The 13,917-nt window shown below is 48.9% G+C and overlaps 1 protein-coding gene and 1 long non-coding RNA gene across 2 annotated transcripts in view; both read left to right on the top strand.

The window, feature by feature from the left end:
• Positions 1–13,917, top strand: part of DOCK2 (dedicator of cytokinesis 2) — a 371,024-nt gene that overhangs the window by 239,414 nt on the left and 117,693 nt on the right. The gene's annotated exons all lie outside the window — the stretch shown is intronic.
• Positions 2,680–3,465, top strand: LOC140688423 (uncharacterized). The gene is made up of 2 exons (XR_012063111.1): positions 2,680–2,875; positions 3,241–3,465. It is a non-coding gene; the product is annotated as an uncharacterized lncRNA (long non-coding RNA).

Genomic DNA, 13,917 nt, shown 5'->3' with positions numbered 1-13,917 from the left:
GGAAAATCTGCCCGGAGTTACTTAAGGAGGTGAAGGATGAACATATTAACAGGCTATAGATAACAAGAAAGTCCTTTAAAAATAAATGTGTCTGTTTAATGCTGCCAAGTCAATTTGTGCAAAATCACAGAAGACAAGGATGAGCTGTGGCTGACAGGGAGCAATTAAGTTTTGTGATTTTTGCCTTGAATTATTAATTTCAAGAAGGGCTGTTTCTCTCTCTCTTAAATCTATATCATCCCCACCCTCGGTGTCGGTGGAGAGCACCAGATGGGTGAGCCTTGCTTCCTGGTTGGCTGACCAAGCTTCTCTCTTGGTCTCCTTTTTCCTGATCTCAGCTCTTCATCAAAATTTGCATGTCTTTTTTCCTTCCTACATTTGCAACAAATTAGCTACGTAAATAAGTGTTAATAAGACAACAACAAGAAGGGAAAAAGCATCCTCCTCCAGTTTCACGGAGGGGTCTCTGACGGGTGCCCCTGCACGGCCACGGCACGTGCTCGTGTGTGTGCCAGAGAGAAGGGCGCACGCGAGCTCTGCAAAGTGGATACGTGGGAGGTCATGTTCCTCCTGGGAAGGATAAAACGACTTCGGCTGGTTGGCCCGTTTGGTGAAGTCACTGTGTTCCTGCCGTCCTTGATCTCAGGATGAAGCCTTGTATGGGATGCTTTCAATCGTGATTGCTCTGTGCAGAGCCCAGTGCTGGAAAGCCATCTTACAAATACATGTGCATTCCCAAGAGGACCCAGAGAGAGTGAGGATGGCTCGGCTCCCCTCAGCCCTGTCACTAACCGAAGCCATGTGCTACCCAGAGTGGGGCAGTGGCAAGGACACAGGCAGCAGAGCTGCCCCAAGGGGCCTGGCTTGATAGCACCCCCTCTCAGCAACTGAGAAATTCTCACCTTGGTTGTTTGAGCCTTAGGCATTTTTGAAGAAACCCTTTCCACCTATCCAAGTGCATTCAGCCCCTGGCGTACAACATGAGATGTGGTTATTTTATGGGACGGTGTGGTTTCGGGGAAGGTGCTCGGGGATCAGAGTGACTGGGGTTTTAATCTCATTGCTGTCACTTACTGGCTGTTGGATCAGTGAAGTGCCAGAACACCTCTGAACCTGTTTTCTTGTCTGTGAAACAGGGAATGCTACCTTGAGGGGCGGCGGTGAGGGTTGTAAGTGAGGAATGTGAAGTTTCTCGTACGCTGGCTCAGAAGTGGGAAGGTGGCTAGTAGACGCAGCCAAGAAACCCAGAGGGCAACTCCCAGCTAGAGCCTCCCACCCGGGGAACCGCCCCTTCAGTCATTTCCCTCCTGCCTTCCCTTTTCTTTCTTCCTTTTTCTTCATTGTGGGTTAGAGAGAAAGTGTTCATTCATTCTCTTATTAATTCATATACTCAGTAAATACCTCTGAGAGCCCACTGCCTGGCGGGAACTGCTGTAGGTGCCGGGGATACAGGAGTGAACAAGGGTCCTGACCTCGTGATGCTTGTATCCTAGTGGGCAGGCAGACACAGATGCAGTACACAAGTGAAGACAAAGTCAGATGGGGATGACTGCTGTGCTGCGTGGAAAGAAGAAGTAGGGAGAAGGCATCTGATGGAGGTGATGGAAGCCTGTTTCATATTAGCAGCTAGGACGTGCTCTTTAAGATGCACACGCGCAAACACACACACACACACACACACACACAGAGTAAGGAAGGTGGAGCCTTTGTTTTCTGGAGTGAGGTGGACAAAGGGCCTGGAGAGATGAGACTGAGGGGGTGGATCTGAGGTGGGAAAATGGCTGGAATGAGGTGGGCTAAAGAGGAGTCGAGGAGGAGAAACACGCAGGTGGCTACACGTGGGCAGATATGTGGGAAAGGAGAAATAGAAGGTGCCAGAGACTTCCCAGTTGATGTGACACACTCCTGGGCCTCCTTATGAAGCCCTTAGCCAAAATGTGCATGACTCGCTGGTGCTCCTTCAGTTAGATTTGGGGGTTTTAGGTCTGGGACACGTGAAACTGACCACTGGGTGAGGGCCAGGCTGGCCCAAGGAGCCGGTGTTCATATGCTCGTCATTGTAAATAATCCAAACCTTATAAACAAGTTTAAAATAAAAAGCCTTTCACTGTTTCCCAGATTCTGGTCTCCAAAACTGAGTAATGTTAAAAGTGAAACGTGTATCCTTTGTGATCTTTCCCTATAAACACTACACACCCATAGTGTTTAAAAACAAACAGTGGGGGCCTTCTCTTTTTTTTTTTTTTAAAGGAGAGATCTGATGTCATAGTTTCCCAGGGACCAAGTCCCAAGAAAGACTACCAGAACATTCCAGTTTCAACACTGCATCCTCAAACTGCAGCGATCCTCATGGAAAAACCTCCCTCTTGTCCCAGCACCATGTCCCGACCGCTCCTCTGCACACTCCACATCTGCTCGCCATTCTCTGCAAAGAAATGGTTTCTCCAGGAGGTGTTTAGATTAGATCATGGCCCCCAGCCGATACTCCAGTTATTAAATAAGCGATTCCCGGCCACTTGAGGCCCTGTCGCTTGAAACAGGGTAGGAATAGGGACGAGGACACTAAGTACATAATTCACCTCTCGGTGTGTGCTCTGAAAGGGAGAGGAGCCTAGTGACACGTTGCCATGGAAACCAGGTTCTGTTTACTAGTAGCTTCCTCTGTTGGAGTGTGGCAGGTTAGCCTATAGGACCATGGTCTTAGCCTTGGCTACATATTGGAGTCACATGGGAGCTATACGAATACTGATGCCTGGGCCCAGCCCCCAGCAATTATGATTTCATTAGTTTGTGTGGCAGCCGGGCATCCCCAGGTAGTTCTAACGTGTGGACAAAGGTTGAGAGGCGCTGCTGTAGGTCCGCTCTCCCTGTTCTGGTAAGTTAGCCACCATCCTGAGCCTCGGGAGTCTGCATGTATGGATCTGGTGCTTTGTTATAGTTTAATCTCGGTGTCACATTCAGCCGGGGAAGCAATCTGCTCATTTGTCCACCTTCAGAAACAATGCATCTCTAGTCCAACTCACTCCCTTTCCTTTGAGTCAGTCTTCTTCCTGATGAGAAGGAGCAACGATGTGGACAGGATGGGACCTTGCTGGACTCTGTTCTGGAAATATGACCGTGCCAGGGGAGCCCCTGTGTGCATCAGCCTTCAGGCAGTTTGCGGGTCAGTCACCCACTTCTCCAACTTCCGGGCATTTGCCAACCTTTGCATTCCCTTCTTGGATTTCCTTCAACATGCAGATTTACGAGGTGCGGAATGGAGTGGGGCATGGCTGGAGTCCAGACTCAGTACAATCACGGAGGAGAATGAACAAAGTGTGCTCCGGCGAGTGCCTGCGCTTCCTGAACGTACTTCTGGTGTCATCTTTAATGGTGTTAACGTGGGGACCTTGTCTGCTTTTCGTCCTTCTCCTCACTCAGCACGACCAGAGTCTATGGCTAATGTTAAGTTTCACCATTCAGGGCTGAGAGTGGTGGTCTTCCTTTTGTTCGTGCTGCACATCGATCGATTACATTTGCAGCTCACCTCTCATCCCCGAGGGCGTGGGGCATCCCTAAGGTTGAGAATTGCTGAAACAGGAAGCTGGGAGGGTCCAGTTCTAGGGTACCAGTAAGCTAGGAACTGGGACAGAGCCCACATCATATGCTCTATTTTTCTTTTAGTAAAAATGAAATAGAACTGAGAGTCCCTTGGAATGAATTTCCCCCGGACCCACCATCTCTCCCCAGGAAGACTTCTTCCCTCTGGGCTGATTTGCACCCCTTCCTAGATGCTCTGATAGTCCTCCCAGAAGTGGACCATAGCCAATACACCCTGGGACGTCCCCTCTGATTTACCCAGCCTCATGCCTACTGAACACAAGCCCTTGAGGGCAGAGGCTCCCAGCCGAGCACAGCCCTTGCTGTATAGTGAGGAGTGTAGCGTGTGTGCCAGCAGGAGGATGCCTGTCAGCACCCACATTTCTCCCAACCTAAGCGCACACGCTGGACTCACAGCTTAGATCTAAATCCTGCTCTGTACTTCCAGGCTGCTTGACCTTGGGCAAGACACTTCCCTTTGCTAAGTTTTGTCTCCCTCATTTCTAGAATGGTGCTAGTGATGTGATCCTGCGCATTCAGGTACTAATGAGTCCTAAATGTGGCAGTGGATGCGAAGTGTTAGCTCAGCACTGCTCACAGGGTCAGGACTCGATGTTAGTTATCGTGCCATTGTTTTTATTCTGAGTTTCATTAGTGTACATGTGATAAGCTAATTTTAACATCATCTGCAAATAGGCAAGTAACGTGTGATGCATTGCCAAAACAACTTTAACCATCTGGCTTTGGTGTTAATTCTGATGAATTTCCACTTGCAAAGTGGACGTGCTGTGCAGGAGTAAGCTGGTCCACCGTCACCCAGATCTGAACCTAGCTGGCCACACGCTGGTTGTGGCCATCTGAGACAGGGCGTTTAATCTTGTGGAGTTCTGATAATTGATAGAAAGAGCACTGGAGCGGGAGTGCACTGTCGGGTGGGCAGCTAAGACAGCCTGGTGGAGTTTCTGCAGAAGGACTGGGCGGTGGCACGAAGAGCCCTCTCATTGGCGGGAGCGGCAGGGTACACGCATGGGCTGCAGCTTCCCATGCCGTTGCCACTTCTGAGTGAATTTGTACACCGCTTGCAAGAGCCAAGATCTGTGAGTCACAGCCAAGATCCTTTCTCCCGTGCATCATTGGACGAAAATTTAAAATCAGCAAAGGAGAAGGTCTCGACTCACACACCAGGAGGGAAACTAAATGTCAGGCGCATGTCCTGATCTCGCTGAGCCAACACGGAAAACTGGATGTTCCAGCTTTCTTTCTTCTCTTTTGTGCTCAGTCACCAAGGTCTGAGGTGCTCAAAGGGCAACTGGATGGAGAAGTTTAGACTGAGAACCAGTTCCTCAAGCCACCAGCACCTTTGGACGCCAGTCATTCGAATATCAGGTCAAGGTTCGGGAGACTGTATTAAGAAGCGAATGCTAACATATGCTAGTTTTGAGAAGCCAGCACTTTATCATGTCCTACCTACTTTGCGGTGAAATGAAGGTCTTCAGGGGGAGGCAGTGATGAACGCTGCAGATGTGGGGAAGTCATCCTTCATCACCATGCTATTTTGCTTAGAGCTCCAATGGCTACATTATGTCTTAAAACTTGTCAAACTGTGCACAGTACACTGACTTCAGGGGAGAAAAAAAATGGGTTCTCTAAAAATATAAAAAAAATCAGACAATTCTGGTAGAACAAGACATTATAACTCAAAAGTCCTGCAGATAAATAATAATTAGGAGTGACATTCACTCGGCGGAGCACACAGAAGACAACGTTCTGTATTAGCTACATCCTTAAATGGTTATAGTTTCACACCTTTAAACACAACTGTAATAAAAGGCCAAGCAGACAGCCTTTAGGAGGTTAGCAAGAATTTTTTCTAGAAGGCAAAAAAATTTTTTCAAAGAAATATTTTCCTGTTTCCTAAGTATTTTTGCAAATAAGAGCAAAATAGTTCCCCAGTTGTCTGAAAATGTTGCAAAACCACCTATCTGTCCTTCAGGTGGTAGAGAACAAAATCAACAGAATCTGCACCTCGACTGTACACACAGAATTAATATACAGAAGCACAGAATTCTTTTTTTTTTTTAAGAGATGAAAGAATGGTAAGGCTCTGAGCCATCATCTTGTAGAGAAGGGAATGCCTGTGCCTCTGTGATGGATCTGGGGCTAGGATGCAGCAAGGGCGGGGTCCCGAGTGCCACACTGAAGAAGACACGTGAAGGAGGGCAGTACAAGCTCAGGGCACCTCGACTGCCTGCGGCAGCCTCGTCTCCACCTGCTCCAAAATTCTGAACTCAGCCTGGCAACTGTAGGGGATGAAATTGAGGCCGGGAGGTGAAGTGACCTATCACAGAGCTCCCTGCTGGTCAGTAACAGACCTGGTGCAGAGCGGGGGAAACACAGCCACCTGCAAGACGCTCCAAAGGCTTAATGACATCTCTTCCACCCTCTGTGTGTTTTGGTCAGGGGTGGGGAGAATCAGCAGATCTTTCATTGGGGCAATTATCAGACTCCTTTTCTTTATGAATCAGCAAATGTTCGGACATCGTTGGAGGAACCATTCTGGCTACCCATCCATGACAGGAGGGAGCCTCCCCCTGGGTGCACAAACCTCCGGGAGGGGGTGCACTCCTGTGTACAGATCTGCTGCGTCAAACTGCATCGTCCCCATGAATAATCTGTGATCGGAGCGTAGTAATTAAGACGGGGCGATGCCCACTTAGTAAATTAGCTAAATTGGCAAAACTCAATTTAAATAGCAATTTTGTCTCCAGCAACAGAATTGTAACAGCACCCTTCACTTAATGAGCCTGACACTTAATAATTCAAACACACTTAGAGAAAAATCAAACAAAGCGTCTCCGTCACAGATCAGATCTCCTGCCACCTCGCCCACTGCTGCTCTGCACACGCAGTGACTTGCACGCTCTGGGAGGAGGGGTGTGGTATCTGGCCACTAGGTAGGGTCCTCCGCATTTGTGGCGGGGAGAATTGGTTAGGTGCCTTCTCAAGCCCACCTTCTGTGCCCTAAATCACAGTCTTGACAGCTCTTGCCGATAGCTTCAGCTGGAAGCCATCTTTTGAGGGACTGTATCCAGCAGTGGTTTAGAGGGGCTGGCAAACCACTGGCCAGCTGCCTGGTTTGGAAATAAAGTTTTATTGGAACACAGCCGTGCCCATTTGTTTACATGTTGTTTCCGACCGGCTTTCACACTGCAGTGGACGAGCCGAACGGTTGCAGCAAAGACTCGATGGCCTGAGAACCTCAAAATTTGTTATCTGGCCCCTTAAGAAAAACCTGACCCTTTCAGAAAACGTTTGCTAAGCCCTAAACTTGGGTTTGCTTCCTGGATCTCTGTTCCCCGGGCATGGGACCTTGGGTAGGGCTTTCCCACCTCCCTGATCTACAGTTTCCTTAAGTGTAAAAATGGAGATAATACAGTCTGTCTCCTGAGGCTGTGAAAATGGAGTCACATATGCTTATCTGTGTTTGGCCCATGATAAGTGTTCAGTAAAGGACTAAAAATAATAGTAACAAAGATGATAATAGTATCTTGTGTTGGGCACCTACTATGTGGCAGCCCTGTTCTAAGCTCTTTAAATATATCAACTCACTTAATACCTCCATCAGCTCTAGGAGGTGGGTATAATAATTAATTTTACAGATGAAGAAAGAGTACTTCTTATGTTTCTTTTATCCTTTCTTCTAAACCCTCCTCTTTTTACCTCCTGTGTGGACTCCTTTGGCCCAGTTTAGCTCTTCAGCTCAGGGGAATCTGCTCAAGGGCAAGACTTGAATGTGCTTCCTTAGCCCTGGACCTCTGGGGCCTCGGACCCAGCAGGTGCCAACCATCCTACTCTTGGTCACTAACAACATTGAACTCAGGTTACTCACATGAGCGAAGGGTCCCTCCTCTATTCTGCCAGCCTAGTCTCAGTTCTTTGTCTTTTGGACCAACTTCTCTGGTCCTTGGCAGTGGAATGGGATGTGAACATCACCATGGACTTCAAATAGTGAAAACTCAGGTTGACTACAATTCTGAGATCCAGGGAACCATTAAGTTTTGAAACAGCCAGATATTTATTCAGCTAACACTTTTTTGTGTGCCTGTACTTCACCAGCCATGGAGGTCATACCTGCAGGGGCAAACCTGCCCCCCTGAGTAAAGCTTACAGTCTATTCAAGAAATGTTTGCAGAGCTACCCAGAGCAGCTGCCACCTTAAGCAAATTCTTTGTTTTTCTTTTTGGGTGAGGTTTTTTGTTTTTGTTTTTTTTTTGCATAAAAATGAATGGTTCTTTTTGGGGATTTTCATGTCCAAATATTGGTTATCATATAAAACTAGTAAGATACTTAAAGTTCTTGTAAAGAACTCACTCCCTAGTAAGGTCCCTGAAGGATATAAGAAAGGGGGAAAAGAGTCAACCTATGGTTTAGCTCCTCCTGTGTGTCAGGCATGGATAAGATTCTTTGCTCACGTTGACTTGTTTGCTCCTTACCTCAAACCTATAACAGAGACTATTTCCCCAATTTACAGATGGAAAAATGGAGGCTCTAAGCATTTAAGTGACTTGCTCAAGGTTACCCAGAAGTGTCATTTTAAAATATTTCACCCCCAAACCTACACGCCTACATTCCGTGGGAGTCGTCTGTGTTTCTGGACGTCTGCAGGGGGAGAGGGGTGAGCAGATGGGTCCCCAGACCCTCATCCCTCCTTTGGACAGCACATATTCCACTGCTTTCAGTGTTGGTTTTTCTACCGATTTTTAGAAAGGGGTCTGCTGCTTTCAAAAGGAAAGTAGAAAGGGCTTTGGACAGTAGGTGGGTCTTTACTGAGTGCCAGATATGTGCCAGACCCTAGTTCAGTGATTCTCAGCCCAGGGTGGCTTTGCCCCCAGAGGACACTTACTAATGTCTGGAGACACTCTGGGTTTTCACACCTTGGAGTGATCTGGCAGCTAGTGGGTAGAGGCCAGGTCTGCTGCTGCTGATCCTACAGTGCAAAGGAGAGCCCCTTAACCCCCAACAAAGAATTATCTGACCCACAGCGTCAGTCATGCGGGGGCTGACGAGCCCTGATGGTGCTAAATGTCTGGTATTCAGAGGTAAGCAAAAACAGGCAGCGAGCCTGCCCCCGTAGAGTGCGCCTGAGTAGGGTAAGCAGGCATTAGGTCCCCCACAACAGAGTCTTCCATTACAAACTGAAGACATGCTCTGAAGGGAGAGTGTGCAGGGCAAGGAGAGGAAATGATGGGGATCCCGTGTCTGGGAAGTTGGGGGAGGCTGAGGTCTGAAGACTGAAGCAGGTGTGCAGAGGCAGAGTGTTCCACGCAGAAGTCGCTGCAGATGCAAAGGGTGAGTGGCCGTTTGAAGATCTGTGGGCTAGAACGGAAAGTGCCAAGGTCATGATGCATGACAAGGAAGGGAAGCCCCAGGCCACATTGAAATCTTGGACGGAGCATGGCATGGTTCCATCTGGGACCTAATAGCAGACACCTAATAGCAGGAGCTTTTCTCCAGGTGGAGGGACAGGATGAGGGCAGGCCCCTCCAGAATAGAGCCCCGCTTCCCTGTGGCTGCCTGTTTCAGCTCGTGCTTAACAGCAGGGTCTCTGTGCGAGAGGAACTCTGTCGCCCGTAAATGTCAAGCCTCATCCTTTCCCCCAATTTAAAAATATGCACCATTCGAAAATAAAACTCTGCCGTATCGTTTGGGCTTCACATCTGCTCTACAGTTGCAAAGTAACAATCCCACTGCTGCCGCTGGCAGGAATGGGGGACGTCTGACAGGGGAAGGATGCCGGCCTGTCTCTAGTTTCCTTTTTCTTTATTGACCTTTTCCAAGGTGTCAGAAAGCAGATTTTCTCATTAAGATGTTGACATCCGAGAAAGTCTGTGGTATATCTTATTTATGGCAGTGCATGTATAGGTGATGGAGAAGGGAGTTAAAAAAATCAACTGTCAAGGCAAGAAAAATATTATTTCCCTTGGTCTGTTCTCCCTCCCCAGGGACTTCTGGCTCCTTGGAATCATGGAAGTGTAGCCATGCCTCTCCCATGGTCTAATTAACTTAGAGGGAGACTGAGCAGGGGGAGGAAGTTCTAAAAACCCAAGAAGCACGGGTCTGTGGAGCTGGCACAATTCACTTCTGATTAGCAACAGTTCACGCGCTCGTCCGTGAACCACACAGATGTTCAAGCGGGATGTCTGGAGGTACTGGGAAATTATCATAAATTTGAACTCGTTTGTAAGCATCTATTTCCATATTTTACAGAAAACTGTAATTTTCTTTCCCAAGTTCCCTCTCTGGTGAGGAGGAGGAATTTATTGCCACGGTGGCGCTGACTCCACTGGCTGCCGTTTTGATGCCTTGAGGATATGAGGTCCAAGGTCTCCTCCAAGGTCTGACCTTGACCCTATAAGGGAAATGGAGAAACAGAGGACACAGCCCTGCCCTCTGCGTAAGGGAGACCATGTGGGCCCAGCAACCAGTGAAACCACCAGCCAGCCTACTGGAAGGTCATTTGTCTTTGTTGCTCCCAAGCCCTGGTGTGAGCTCTTCCTCCGTCCCTGCTCCCTATAGGTGCTCTGGGTGTGGGTTTGCTAGCTTGGCTGAAGGACAGGAATAAAAATAACACTTTCTTCACAATCCTGTCAGGGTTAAATGAGACACCGTATGTAAAATATCTGGCAAATCATATACAAGCAACAGACATCGTTGTTGTTATCAGTCACCAAAAAAGAGGAATAAATGCAGGAACGCTCCAGGGCGAGCTGGAAGAGCCCGCACAGCTTTGGATGCCCCCTGCAGCATCCTTCTCTCTCCTCCATCCAATTGAGGGAAACACTGGGTTTCCCCCACCTCCGGAGTAAATGTTCCTGCTTTGTGATGCACACTCAGGAAGTTAAGTTTCAGCTTTGGAGAATGCATGGGGAATGTGAATAGGAGAAACAGATTTGAAAATTTTCCTCGGTACCTTCCCTTTTGGGGTTATAAGCCATGGTTTCTGGATTAGATTTCTCTAGCAGAACTAGCAGAATATGCAGAAGCTCTCTGTAGGGCTGGTCCCATCCTCAGATTCAGGCTCCATGGACGAGGCGACACCGAGGTCCCAAACTTGTGGACTGCGGGCCCAAAACTCAACACGTGGTTGTGATTTAGTGGTCGGAACAGTTTTGAAAAATGTGAAATAGTTGCTAACATTTAAACACTAGTAGTTTCCACATAAAAAGACAGATTTATGGCTTCTCTCGAGAAAACAGAAGGTCTGGAAACTCAGGACCCACATTTCTGCTCAGCACCATTCTGTGCTGATGAGTAGCAACTGTTCCCACAAGACCTGGCAGGATCTCCAGTTACCCTTAGCTCTCAGCTCTCCTGTTACATTAACTCACCAGCCTGGCCCCACCAGGCATTAGTTTGCATACCCTGTGGCAGTGCTTCTCAAGGTGGGGCCCTGGAACCCTCAAGTCAGCATCACCGGGAGCTTGACAGAAATGCACGTAATCAGGCCGCACCCATACCTACCGAACCAGGAGGTTTGGGGTGGGGCCCAGTGCTCCATCTTAGCTCCCCCTGCAGGTGACTCTGATGCTGGTTATATTTGAGATCCCCTGCCCTGGAATACCTGAGTGAGGGGAGCTTGTCCTAATGTCATCTCTGACACTTGCTGTGAAATATTAGAAACCTGGCTTTACTTTGGGGGTACCTTCTCTGTAAAGCGAGAGGTTCAGGGGCTAATTCATTTCCAAGGGCTTTCTGGCCTTGGCACAGTGTGATGCTATATTCTTCAGGTGTCAGACTAATTAGCGCTTATAAAGCACTTGTCGTGTGCAAGCCAGGCCTGGCCTTGCATTTTACCCAGATGATGCCGTTTAGCCCAGACTGCTGCCATCATCCCCTTTGAGGACCCATTTTACAGAGGAGAAAAGTGAGGTGCAGAGTGGTGAGATGACATACCACAGGGCACCCTGATTTTATGTAACCTGGAGAGCTGGCGGGCTCTTGGCTCCCTGTGGTCTGCCTGTGTGGAGAGCGTCTGAAAGGTAATGACAATGGCGTGGCTGACACCTCGGAACAAAGCTGACTGGCCCTTCAAGGCAGGCAGAGGCGTGTTCTGCCGAGCAAGGAGGATTATCAAAAATAGAGCATGGCAGCAGTGACCTTCCCCTGCCCAAATTAAAGGAGCAGACAGTGACACTAGGAGAGATGCTGGAGGGAGCACTCCTTGTAAGGAGTTTTGGAGGGAGGGATTGCAAACAAGCCTGTGGAGTGGGTGCCAGCCAGGTTTAGGACCCCCCTCCCCATCCTCAGTGGAATCCCCGACAAAGCGTGGCCCTGGGGGAGCATTTTGCCACCCTGATCCTCAGTCTTCTTGTCTGTGACATGGGGACAATGCACCCATTTCACAATGGTTGGGAGGATTAAATGAGCAAATAGGTTTATAAAAAGCACCGGGTGGCTATTACCAATACTAGCACCCTTGCCCTTTCTGGGCAGCTTTAGAAGGGCACTTTCTGGTGTTGGCTGTGATGAGGAGGAAGCTGAGCAATCTCTGACCGTAGGAAGGAAGTCTCCCTCCTCCATGAGCCCAGTGGGCTCCAGTCACTCGGAGCACTTCATTTCCCAGATACCTTGTCTCGTTGTCGCCCTGTCTCCATCGATCAAGTATTCCAATCTTTTTTTCCTTTCAGACCTCCTCTCTGGGGTCTGTCTTCCCGAAGAATGTCTGGCAAATGACTCTAGGAGGATTTGGATCCTTATTACAGCTTCAGGGTTATCTTCTTGGCATAACCAGGACAAAAGACATTCACCTCCGTGGAAACCCTCCATTTCCAGATTAGGGAACACAGTGTAGTTCCCGTCTCTGTCTCCTGACCCAGGAAGCACCCTGTGGCATGGTTCAAAGACCGTGGGTTTCAAACCAAACAACTCTTTCTCTACTACTTACAAGCTGTGTGACCTTGGGAAAGTCACTTCACCTCTCTGGGCCTGTGTTATCATCCATACAATGGGTCAGTAATCCTCTAGTAATGCTGTAGTGGGTGCACAAGGAGTGACATGTCCCTTTCCTCCTCCAGTTAGAGGAGATGTGTCATTTTGTGCAGAAAGATCAGGAGGATAGAGTGGGACACGTCTGAACTCCTTTGCATCTTAGTGTGAAAAGTTAGCGGGGATAAACTCAATTGAAATGATACTGATCAGGACAGTTACTTGAGCTGTTACTCTGTGCCCAGCATGGTGCTGAGCATCTTGTATGTGTTGTCTCATTTAATCTTCCCAAGAGTTCTTATTCAGTTAGGGAGATATTATTTCTCCATTTCACAGGTGAGAAAATCGAGGCTCAGAGGAGTGAAGTAGGTTGCCCAGGGTCCTCAGTAAATAACTGGCTGGGTTGTGTCAGCAGGTCAACAGTCGCCCCTTTTACAGGGACAGTAAGAGGGAGTAGAAAGGACACGGGATGTGTTCCTGCCACCTGAAAATCACTCCTCCTTCCGGCCTGCAGAAAACTTCCTTCTGAAAGTGTTAGCCCCAAACCTTTCCTCCAGCAGCCAGCACCTCTGGTTTTTGCTTATTATTTTGCTGTGTCCATGGCCTTGGTCCTTGGTGTGGCCTAGTTTTACTCTGGCTTCCGGCTCCAAGATTTGTCCTCATTTGCATAAGAGTCACCCAGAATATTGATGTGATTCTTCTCCAGAAAAGTGATCATCCCCCCTATTGCCGGCTCCAGGAAGCCTCCTGGGGCCAGGCAGGCAGGCTCCCGCCCTGGTGCAACACTGACGCCCGCCCCTGCTCCCCGCTGCCCGCCATCCATTCACAAGCCGTCAGCTGCGTGAGGCCCTTCAGAGCCAAAGCAGTGTTTTTCCCCAAGAGGACCTGGCTCATTCCACAGGCAGAAACAGGCAGCAGTAAATGTGAGGAAGGCATCATGTTACAGTCTTTCTGCCTTAGAGGATCAAAGGGACCCAAGCTCTTGTCACTGGAAGACAAGAGCAATCTCCAGCCCTGTGGAGCCGTCCTGGAAGGTGGCAGTGGGGGAAGTTGGGTTCCAGCCCCCCACACAGCCCTGCCCGGTGCGTCAGGAGGCAGAATCTGAGGGGTGAGATGTGTTAGCCGCTCTCACTGGGTGACTTGAGGGTGATTAGTCACAGGAAGTCCTAGAGGGCTCTCCCAGGAGCTATTTTAGGCTCATCATTAGCTGGTTTTCATATTTGGAGGAAAGCGCAGGGGAGCCTTGGAAACTGGCCTTCAGCGCCGCGCCTCTCTTGGGCATCAGGTGGGTGGAACCCCAGCAGAATGCTGCAAAGACTCGTTGCTCCAGCTCACTTCCCCTCCTGGGCGCCC

The sequence above is a fragment of the Vicugna pacos genome, chromosome 22, assembly GCF_048564905.1.
Source record: "Vicugna pacos chromosome 22, VicPac4, whole genome shotgun sequence".
Taxonomy (NCBI): domain Eukaryota; kingdom Metazoa; phylum Chordata; class Mammalia; order Artiodactyla; family Camelidae; genus Vicugna; species Vicugna pacos.
This window is presented reverse-complemented; position numbering and strand designations above follow the sequence as displayed.